This window comes from Macaca fascicularis, chromosome 11 (assembly GCF_037993035.2).
Source record: "Macaca fascicularis isolate 582-1 chromosome 11, T2T-MFA8v1.1".
NCBI classification, from domain to species: domain Eukaryota; kingdom Metazoa; phylum Chordata; class Mammalia; order Primates; family Cercopithecidae; genus Macaca; species Macaca fascicularis.
Window position 1 is genome coordinate 124,623,459 of NC_088385.1, and position 12,142 is coordinate 124,635,600.

At 44.8% G+C, this 12,142-nt stretch overlaps 1 protein-coding gene across 3 annotated transcripts in view; it reads right to left on the bottom strand.

The window, feature by feature from the left end:
- Nucleotides 1-12,142, bottom strand: part of KSR2 (kinase suppressor of ras 2) — a 506,936-nt gene that overhangs the window by 182,925 nt on the left and 311,869 nt on the right. The window lies entirely within an intron of this gene.

The following is a 12,142-nucleotide window of genomic DNA, read 5'->3' on the forward strand; positions in this document are numbered from 1 at the left end:
CGAGGCCTAGGAAGGAGCCTGTTATTTGGAGAAGGAAGAGTTCCTCCATTCAAAACGAGTAACAAAGAGGTAAAATCCCCAGGGTGAAAATCCGAGTTATCAAAGCTACATCCTAGGGGCATAATCACAGCCGGGAGGACAGGCTTTTGCGGCATGTTAATGATGCTGGAGATCAGGAGTGGGGCCAGGAGCACAGTCCTAAGGATGAGAAGGAAGGCTGACCCATCCATTTTTGTTCTAATTTTTAGTGACAGAGTCACTCTGTCACTCAGGCTGGAGTGCAGTGGCATGATCAGAGCTCACTGCAACCTCAATCCTGCTGCCTCAGTCTCCTGAGTAGCTGGGACCACAGGTACACACCACCACGTCTGGCTTTTTTTTTTACTTTTTTTTTTTGTAGATATGGGGGTCTCAGTACATTGCCCAGGCTGTTCTCAAACTCCTGAGCGCAAGCAATCCTCCCGCTTTGGCCTCCAAAAGTACTGAGACTACAGGTGTAAACCACCACACCCAGCCTAACTCTGTCTTTTTAAACAGAAAAGTTCCAGTTACAAGAATCAGCAAGGGACATACCATTTATGGCAGGTCCAATGATCACAAACTGGTGGCCCCCATATAGATGATGCTTAACCTGTGATGGTTTTTATTAAAAAAAAATTTTAATCCATTGCCAATATTTTTAAAATGATGAGATTATCTACGAAAATCTAGATGTCTGGCTTCTCTGAGAAAATTTGGATAATGTGATGACAATTTTTCCCTTTCCCATACAGCAATGATTGATGGGGACTGAGCATTGAGTGCCTTCTTTAGAAGTGGAGGAGGAGGTGATCTCCAGTTTACCATAATCTCCACCCCTCCCTATTGTCTGACACCAACTGCATCCTTCATCTCTGATGACCCCTAATATCCTCAATCTGGATTTACTGAGTAACCATTGTGCCCCTAGCATAAGGCATTAGGGCTTCATTTATGCATTCAAAACATACTTGCTCAGGGCCTATGATGTAGCAGGCTATAGATATGAGGATATGGCAGTCAATAGAAAAGATAAAATACTGCCTTTATAGAGCACAGTCTTGTGGATGGGACAGATGGTAATCCTTAGCATTTCATTTCCTACAATCTTCACCATAACCTTGCCAGGAAGGTATTGCTATCACTTTATACATCAGGAAACTGAGGCTTGAATATTTTCTTATGCCTAGTGAGGTAGGTAGTTGTGTCTAGCGGTATTACTGAAAATATTTAACCACCCTTATGGGGTGGCATGGGCCAAATAGAAACATATCCAACCAATCACGCCAAGCCAATGAGGAAATATGCTCAGCCAAACACAAAATACGCCCAGCCAATCAGAAAATACAACTAGTCAATCAAAACATACACTCAACCAATCAGAAAACACACCAAAAACATGCCCAACCAATCAGATTGTATAGTGCTACAGACGCGCAACATCTGAATGTCTGCCCTGCCTGTCTGTTTGCTGTCTTACTAGGCAGAGATAATGATACTTTGTCCATCTGAACAATTTCTAGTTTCCAAATGGTGATCACACACCTCCCAACAATCAAGTTTTGTGAGGTAGGCAGATGACATCAATATGCACATTTGTCAGATGAAGAAACCAAGGCTCTGAAATGTTGAGTGATTTAACAAGAGCCATACAGCCAGGGGTAACAGCCCTGGGAGGAAAACCAAGATTTCCCAACTCCTGGCCCAGAGTTTTGCCTGCATCCTAGAGGGCTTCTAACCAATTCGACTGCAAGTTCACTAAGGTCAGGGACTGTAACGTACATTTATTTGACTCCTCCCTGATACTCAGTATCTTATTTTACATTTCAGATGTTCAATTAGTACTGATTGCTGCATTCAGATACGCTGTAGGGTGGGGCAATATCCAGCAGAAACCAATGAGGATTAAAGCTGACCTAAATCCAAACACCATACAACAGTATCAACAACCACGACACTCAGGTACTGCTTCCTATGCAGCAGGCATACTGCTTAGGATCCTTTCATTTCATCCCAATAATCAATCCATGAGAAAGGGATATGATGTCCATTATAAAGATGGAGAACCTGAGGCTTGGAGCTGGTAAGTAATATGTGGCAGAGATAAGATCTGAACCCAGGCTTGTCCAACTCTCAACTGCCTGCCTGGCCAAAGCCAGGATGCCATGGCTTTGCCCTGGGAGTGGGGCTGAGTCTCTACTTGGTACCATGATTAACTTTCCCTAGAAGGCTGTGTGCTTCCTAGAGGAGTGTCAGGGGATGGGAGAAAAAAAAAACTCCTTTCCAGGGATCACTGGGGAATACAGCCCAACAGAAACAGAGAACTGAAATGGTTTTCTGTACAATGATGGAGACACAGCCTGCTAATTCAGGTCATGAACTGATCTGGCCTGGGGTTGGAGGAGTGCTCCTCAAAGTCTTTGAAGACAGGGACCCCACATTATTCATGCTTGCTCTAGTGAACACTGGTTGTCAGCCTCCCCAGCATTCATTCTCTCTTTTAAGCACATGTCATGGTTAATACTGAGTGTCAACTTGATTGGATTGAGGGATACAAATTATTAATCCTGGATGTGTCTGTGTGGGTGTTGCCAAAAGAGATTAACATTTGAGTCAGTGGGTTGGGGAAGGCAGATCCACCCTTAAACTGGTGGGTACAATCTAAGCAGCTTCCAGGGAATATAAAGCAGGCAGAAAAATGTGAAAAGGAGAGATGGGCCTAGCCTCCCAGCCTACATCTTTCTCCCGTGCTGGACGCTTCCTGCCCTCAAACATATGACTCCAAGTTCTCCAGTTTTGGGAATAAGACTGGCTCTCCTTGCTCCTCAGCTTGCAGACAGCCTATTGTGGGACCTTGCGATCGCATAAGTTAATATTTAATAAACTCATTTATATATATATGTGTGTGTGTGTGTGTGTGTGTGTATATATATGTATATGATTAGACCCAAAAATGCTAAGGACTCTACTTCTAATAGTATAGAGAACACTGTAGAAGAGCCGTAATTGCTTTTCTCTGTATGTCAGTTCTAATGGTGGGAATCACAGTCACTCAACTACAAAATTTAAATACAAGGGGAATAATTGGATCCCAAGGTGGCAGGGGCCAATGGCAGCACTCAACTGTCAAAGGTAAGGTGAGTGTAGCTACCGCAATGGACAACAGAGGCACAGTGGCAATCAGAATACTCTGACTCTAAATGAAGTAACTCAGGAATGGAAAACCAAACATCATATGTTCTCACTGATATGTGGGAGCTAAGCTATGAGGACGCGGAGGCATAGGACACAAGGACTGATAGTCCTTGGCATGAACTGTTTAGAGAGTTATGCAAAATAAATGCATTTGAGACTCCTGATTCACTGCTTATGAAAGGCCAGGAGTTTAGTGACTATATACATAATACCTTTGACCATATGTGGAGAACCAAGGAACACAATGAAGCTGGTTGGCTGCTCCTAAGTTCAGTAGACAAAGTGATGAAATAAAATTATGAAAGAAATTATGAACTCAGGGATTCTGTCTCCCAGCTTCAGAAACAGATACTGAGCCTCAAATCTAGTAAGATTGCCCTGAGTGAGTCTTATCTCCTGTAGAGAAAGAGCTGAAATTGTGGAAAAGCAGACATAAGCTCTTACCATGTGAGTGGCTGACCTGCAATGAAAGGTGCATGCACAGCCTCACGAGGTGTTTACTGTTAAAGTGAGGGCATAGATTGGAAAAAAATGAGACCCTGAAACTTGGAATGGGGATTTGTGGGAGGACCCTGATGAAGCTGGGGACACTGAGTTTGTAAACTCTGATGGACCCTTTTTGCCAGAAGGAACAACTTCCCTATCCCCAGTAATGGCAACATCCCCTCCCCAACCAATGCTGCCATCAGCCTTTCTACCTTTGTCTGAGGAGATAAACCCTGCCCTGCCTAACGCAACAGTCATGGCCTCCCCTGAGGCAGCTGCCAGGCAAAATAATGTTGATTCTCCTCAGGAGCCACCCCCAATACCTCTGTTTGCTTCTAGACCTATAACTACATTAAAGACCCAGTGGGTCCCTGGAGGTGAGGTTGAGAGTGTGACCCATGAGGAGGTGCACTATGCTCTAAAAGAATTGTTTGAGTTCTCTAATTTGTATAGACAGCAAACTGGAGAACAGGCATGGGAATGGATACTAAGGGTGTGGGATAATGGGGGAAGGAACACAGTTGGATCAGGCTGAATTTATTGATTTGAGCCCACTAAGGAGGGACTCTGCATTTAATGTTGCAGCCTGGAGAGTTAAAAAAAGGTTCTAATAGTTTATGTGCTTGGTTAGCTGAAATATGGATTAAAAGATGGCCCACTGTGAGTGAGCTGGAAATGCCTGGTCTCCCTTGGTTTAATGTAGAGGAAGAGATCCAAAGGCTTAGGGAGATTGGGATGGTGGAGTAGATTAGTCACTTTAGATCTACTCATCCCAGCTGGGAGGGTCCAGAAGATATATCCTTGACCAATGTCTTGCAAAACAGATTTGTGAGGGCAGCACCTACATCTTTGAAGAGCCCTGTAATTGCTCTTCTCTGTCTGTCAGTTCTAATGGTGGGAATCACAGTCACTCAACTACAAAATTTAAATACAAGGGGAATAATTGGATCCCAAGGTAGCAGGGGCCAAGTGGCGGCACTCAGCTGTCAAAGGCAAGGTGAGTGTAGCTACCGTAATGGACAGCAGAGGCAAAGTGGCAATCAGAATACTCTGACTCTAAGTGAAGTAACTCAGGAATGGAAAACTAAACATCATATGTTCTCACTGATATGTGGGAGCTAAGCTATGAGGACACAGAGGCATAAGAATGATACAGTGGACTTTGGAGACTCAGGGGCAGTGTAGGAGGGGGGATGAGGGATTAAAAGACTACAGATATGGTGCAGTGTATACTGCTCGGGTGATATGTGCATCAAAATCTCACAAATCACCACTAAAGAACTTACTCATGTAACCAAATACCACCTGTACCCCAATAACTTATGGAAAAGATAAAAAATAATAATTAAAAAAATAATACTCTGACTCATGTAGATCTCTGGCATTGGCTAATTAATCACAGTGTTCCTAGAAGTGAAATTGATAGGAAGCCTACTGCATTCCTACTTAAATTATACAAACAGAAAATTTCTGGGTAGAATGGACAAAAGACTAATTTGAATTATAAAAAAAGAGAATCACAGCCCCTCAGTCAATTTCCAGACTTGAGCCAGTTTATAGACCCAGAACCCTTTGAATGAAGGGGAGGCTGGGTCCCTTGAGGAAGGACCCCATTATATTACAGACAATTTATGCAGTGAATCTTTCTCCCATCCTTCCCTAAGGAGACCTCCAGCCTTTTAACAGGGTAACTGTGCACTGGGGAAAGGGAAATGATCAGACATTTCAGGGACTACTGGACACTGGCTCTGAGCTGACGCATTCCACGGGACCCAAAAACGTCACTGTGGTCCTCCAGTTACGGTAGGAGCTTATGGAGGTCAGGTAATTAATGGAGTTTTAGCTCAGGTCTGATGTACAGTGGGTCCAGTGGGTCTCCAGACTCATCTGTGGTCATTTCCCCAGTGCCAGAATGTATGACTGGCATAGACATACTTAGCAGCTGGCAGAACCCCCACATTAGCTCCCTGACTGGTAGGATGAGGACTATTATAGTGGTAAAGGCCAAATGGAAGCCATTAGAGCTGCCTCTACCTAGAAAAATAGTAAATCAAAAACAATATTGCATCCCTGGAGGGATTGTGGAGATTAGTGCCACATCAGGGACATGAAAGACACAGGGGAGGTGATTCCTACCACATCCCCATTCAACTCTCCCATTTGGCCTGTGCAGAAGACAGATGGATCTTGGAGAATGACAGTGGATTATCGTAAGCTTCACCAAGTGGTAACTCCAACTGCAGCTGTTGCACCTGTATCACATGTGATTTCATTGCTTGAGTAAATTAACACATCTCCTGGTACCTGGTATGCAGCCATTGACTCGGCAAATGCCTTTTTCTCCATTCCTGTCCATAAGGCCCACCAGAAGCAATTTACCTTCAGCTGGCAAGGCCAGCAATATACCTTCACTGTCCTACCTCAGGGGTATAGAAGCTCTCTGGCTTTGTGTCATAATCTTATTCGGAAAGACCTTGATTGCTTTTCGCTTCTGCAAGATATCACACTGGTCCATTGCACTGATAACATTATGTTGACTGGATCCAGTGAGCAAGAAGTAGCAAACACACTGGACTTACTGGTGAGACATTTGCATGCCAGAGAATGGGAAATAAATCCAACCAAAATCAGGGATCTTCTACCTCAGTAAAATTTCCAGGGCTCCAGCGCAGCACTGTGGAACCTGTTGAGATACTCCTTTTAAGGTAAAGGATAAGTTGCTGCATTTGGCCCCTCCTACAGCCAAAAAGAGGCACAACGCCTAGTGGGCCTATCTGATTTTGGAGGCAACACATTCCTCATTTGGGTGTGTTACTCCAGTGCATTTATCAAGTGACCCGAAAGGCTGCCAGTTTTGAGTGGGGTCCAGAACAGGAGAAGGCTCTACAACAGGTCCAGGCTGCTGTGCAAAGTGCTCTGCCACTTGGCCATATGACCCAGCAGATCCAATGATGCTTAAGGTGTCAGTGGCAGACAGGGATGCTGTTTGGAGCCTTTGGCAGGCTCCCATAGGTGGATCACAGCAGAGGCTTCAAGGATTTTGGAGCAAAGCCCTGAGATCTTCTGCAGATAACTACTCTCCTTTTGAGAGACAGCTCTTGGCCTGTTACTAAGCTTTGGTGGAAACTGAACATTTGGCTATGCGTCATCAATGTGACCTGAACTGCCTGTCATGAACTGGGTGCCTTCTGACCCAGCTAGCCATAAAGTGGGTCGTGCACAGCAGCATTTCATCATCAAATGGAGGCAGCATATACATGATTGGGCTCGAGCAGGTCCTGAAGGCACAAATAAGTTACATGAGGAAGTGGCTCAAATGCCCATGGTCTCCACTCCTGCCACCCCTGCCTTCTCTTCCCCAGGCTGCACTGATGGCCTCATGGGGAGTCTCCTATGATCAGTTGACAGAGGAAGAGAAGAGTAGGGCCTGGTTCACAGATGGTTCTGCACAACATGCAGGCACCACCCCAAAGTGGACAGCTGCAGCACTACAGCCCCTTTCTAGGACGTCCCTGAAGGACAGCGGTGAAAGGAAATCTTCCTAGTGGGCAGAACTTTGAGCAGTGCACCTGGCTGTGCACTTTGCATGGAAGTCAGAAATGGCCAGATGTGTGATTATATACTGATTCGTGGGCTGTAGCCAGTGGTTTGGCTGGATGGTCAGGGGCTTGGAAGAAGCATTATTGGAAAATTGGTGACAAAGAAATTTGGTGAAGAAGTATGTGAACGGAACCCTCTGAGTGGTCAAAAACTGTGAGGATGTTTGTATCCCATGTGAGTGCTCACTAACGGGTGACCTCAGTGGAAGAGGAGTTTAATAACCAAGTGGATAGAATGACCCATTCTGTCAACACCACTCAGCCTCTTTCCCCAGCCACCTCTGTCATCGCCCAATGGGCCCATGAACAAAGTGGCCATGTGGCAGGAACGGAGGTTACACATTGGCTCAGCAACATGGACTTCCACTCACCAAGGCTGACCTGGCTACAGCCACCACTGCTGAGTGCCCAATTTGCCAGCAGCAGAGACCAACACTGAGCCCTCAATATGACACCATTCCTCAGGGTGATCAGCCAGCTACCTGGTGGCAGGTTGATTATACTGGACCTCTTCCATCATGGAAAAGGCAGAGGTTTGTCCTCACTGGAATAGACACTTACTCCAGATATGGGTTTGCCTCTCCTGCATACAATGCTTCTGCCAAAACTACTGTGGACTCACGGAATGCCTTATCCACCGTCATGGTATTCCACATAGCATTGCCTCTGATCAAGGCACTCACTTTACAGCTAAAGAAGTGTGGCATGGGCTCATGCTCATGGAATTCACTGGTCTTACCATGTTTCCCATCATCCTGAAGCAGCTGGATTGATAGAATGGTGGAATGGCCTTTCGAAGTCACAATTACAATATGAACTAGGTGACAATATTTTGCAGGGCTGGGGCAAAGTTCTCTGGAAGGCCATGTATGCTCTGAATCAGCATCCAATATATGGTACTGTTTCTCCCATAGCCAGGATTCACAGGTCCGGGAATCAAGCAGATGGAAGTGGCACCACCCACCATCACCCCTAGTGATCCACTAGCAAAATTTTTGCTTCTTGATCCCAGGACATTATGTTCTGCTGGCCTAGAGATCTTAGTTCTGGAGAGAGGAATGCTGCCACCAGGAGACACGACGATTCCACTAAACTGGAAGTTAAAATTGCCACCGGGACACTTTGAGCTCCTCCTACCTTTAAGTCAACAGGCTAAGCCAACAGTGTTGGCTGGAGTGAATGACCCAGACTATCAAGATGAAACCAGTCTGCTACTCCACAATGGAGGTAAGGAAGAGTACGCACGGAATACAGGAGATCCATTAGGGCATCTCTGAGTATTACCATGCCCTGTGATTAAGATCAATGGGAAACTATAACAGCCCAATTCAGGCAGGACTACAAATGACCCGGACACTTCAGGAATGAAGGTTTGTGTCACTCCACCAGGAAAAAAACATGACTTGCTGAGGTGCCTGCTGAAGGCAAAGGGAATACAGAATGGGTAGTAGAAGGTAGTCATCAAAACCGGCTATGACCACGTGACCAGCTGCAGCAATGAGGACTGTGTCATGAGTATTTCCTCCTTCTTTTGTTGAAAACATGTTTGTGCATGTATACACTTGTACTAAGAACATATCTTCATTTTATTTCCTTTTCCTTTATCATGTGACATAAGATTTATTGTCTACATATCAGCATTTAAGTATTGTTAACTTTATGTAATAGTATTTGGGTTAGAGATCGGTATGTTTCTGGTTATATGGAGGATAGTTGTGGCCAGGCATGGTGGCTCACACCTGTAATCTCAGTACTTTGAGAAGTCAAGGTGGGTGGATCACCTGAAGTTGGGAGTTTGAGACCAGCCTGACCAACATGGAGAAACCCCACCTCTACTAAAAATACAAAATTAGCTGGGCATGGTGGCACATGCCTGTAATCCCAGCTACTCGAGAGGCTGAGGCAGGAGAGTCGCTTGAACCCAGGAGGTGGAGGTTGTGGTGAGCTGAGATTGCGCCATTGCACTCCAGCCTGGGCAACAAGAGTGAAACTCCATCTCAAAAAAAAAAAAAAAAAAAAATTTTAACTTTTCCTTGCTCCTCAGCTTGCAGACAGCCTATTGTGGGACCTTGTGATCATGCAAGTTAATACTTAATAAACTCCCCTTTGTGTGTGTATATATATTATATATATATATAATATATATATATCCTATTAGTTCTATCCCTCTAAAAGAATCCTGACTAATACAGCAAAATTCTCCATTTCTAAGCCTATAGGTTAGATCATGGCCCAAATAAAGCCAGTAAGTATCCACCCCATTTCTCTGGCTCTGCTGATTTGTTCAGAGATGAGAATACAGTCAAGCCTATGGATTCAGAGTGAATCTCAGATCTAAACAATCTTACTCTGCCGCTATAGACTAGAATAGGGGAGACTGCTGGGGCCATATTGTCTCCACATAGAACATAAAAGTGAAGCCATCCTAAAGAAGAGCAGGGCTGAAAGATAAGAGACTAAATCACAATATGAACAGAGCCCCTAGATCCAACCATACCTGAAGCACCTGAAGCCCACACAGCCTATGGACCTTTTAGTTATATGTGTCAATAAATTACCTCTATATTAAAAAAAAAAAAACACTTAGGTTGGGTTACCTGTCACTTGTAACCAACCATGAATCCCAGTCACCGTCACCACCATGCAGTGATGAAGAGCTGCTTATTTTTCAATCAACAAAATGATTTTGGGGGCAGTTTTTCTTGGACACTTGCCTTCCTAGTCAGTTAAGCAGGAGAACCATCCATAAATCCAAAGACTGCGTCCAAATCCAGAGACTTCAGTTCCTGCCTGGGTGATGCCAAGCCCAGCCAGTCCTGCAGCTCTGGAGGGCAACAAGTAGAATTCTTTGTCTTTTGCCATCTAGATCCTGAGTAGCTGAAGGTTCACAGTGCTGGACACAAAGTGAGTGCTCAAAAATGTTCATTGCTATCTATTCAAAACTATTGTGTGTGTGCTAGCCCCATGCCAGGCACAGGGATGAGCAAGACTGACGTAGTCACTGCTTTCATGGAACTGATATTAGAGGAATGAGGCATGAAACAAATTCTCATATAAGTACACATACACCTGCACATTGTGCTAAATGCTTCTAAAGAAAAGTATAGATATGAGAAAAGGTATAACTGATCTAACTTAGAATATCAGCAATGCTTTCCCAAGGAAACAATAATTCAGATGGAAGTGATAATAATGAGTGGGCGTTCATTAGCCTAAGAGTTCATGTCAAGAGAGAACATAGTTCATTGAAGGAATTCATGTGACAGGGCAGAGAGAGAAAAATGAAGCTAGAGAGAGCATAGGAGCCAGCCGGGGTCTGGTGTGACACATTAAGGATCTGGGCTGTAGACTATGAACCGTGGGAGATCGTGGTAGAATCTTACCTTAATTGGGGTGGAGAGCCAGATTTTCACTTTGGGAAGATTACATCAATGGATTGGATTTGGGTCAAAGTGCATACAGGACGATCCATTTGGAAACTATTGCATAGTTTGGACCAGGGTGGTGATGATGGAGGAAGAGATGAAAAAAAGTGGAAGGACAGAGGTCACAGTCTACATCCCACGAACCAAATCTGACCCTCCGCCTGTTATTGTAAGTCAAGTTCTATTGAAACACAGCCACATCCATTTGTTTTAGTATTGCCTCTGGATGCTTTGTGTGTTACAATGGCAGAGTTAAGTAGTTGTCACAGAAATCATACAGCCTGCAAGATTGGAAATATTTACTATCTGGCCTTTTACACAAAAAATGTTGCTGACCCCTGATTTAGAAGCCTCACTCAACACGACATGGAAGATGGGGCATCATGGAAGAGAAGGGTCAAAGTTCACACCTAAATATAGGCTTACCCAGCTGGATAGATGGGCAAGACAGGGCTGCCAGAAGAGGATCAGGCTTGTTGGGGAGGAGGGTAAATCTGATTGAAACAAATCCAACCCCCGCTGCAACCCTACCACTTCATAGAAATGAGGTCAGGCCAAGTTATGTGCAGAAAGAGCATGCAACCTGGTGTCTGAAGGCGTTGTGGTTTTTAGTCTTGCCTCTGATGCACTATGTAACTGCTGGCCAGGAATTTTCCTCTCTTGGAACATCAGTTTTCTCATCCACAGAATGGGGATGCAGGGGCATGGATAAGGAATACGAATGTCTTGTGTACACTGTACGGTTCTATCACGTAGAGAAATCAGCTGATGTTTTGAAATCAGCTGATGCTCAAGAGAGGGGTTACTGAGACAAAGGCAGTAACACTCAGACACAGGTCCCGATGCGGGGAAATGGCATTGCCCACTCTGACAGCACATACCTGACCGAGGATCAGGACTTAACTCCAACAGACACAAATGGCTCCCTTGGTTTCTAATGCCAACCACTTACCTACAAATTTTGTTTGCCACAACTCCTGGTGAGAGCAATCATAACAAAAGGTCTGAGGTTGTCTATTGCATGGTGAACCCAAACTGTTTTTGCTAGGGCAAGAAGTACAAAATGTGTAGGCAGGGACAAGAGAGGACTGATGATAAGAACCCAGAAGTCGCCTCTCATGGAACATACACACCCACACATGCACACACACGTACAGCTCATGCCCACATGCTTCAGCAGCCCTCCATACACACAAACAGCGTCACCATTTAAACAAAGACACGCTAACTTCCTTTGAACTTCCACCACCTTGTTGCTGAGCACTTGGAGTGGCAGCAGAGACTGCTGTCAACCCTCTTGATATAATGGAGAGAGCCATTGGTTGGGCATCAGGAGACTCAGGTTCAAGTCCCAGCTCTATAGCCCTGGGCAAGTCCTTTCTACTCTCTAGCCTCAGTTTCCCCATCTGTAAAACAAGG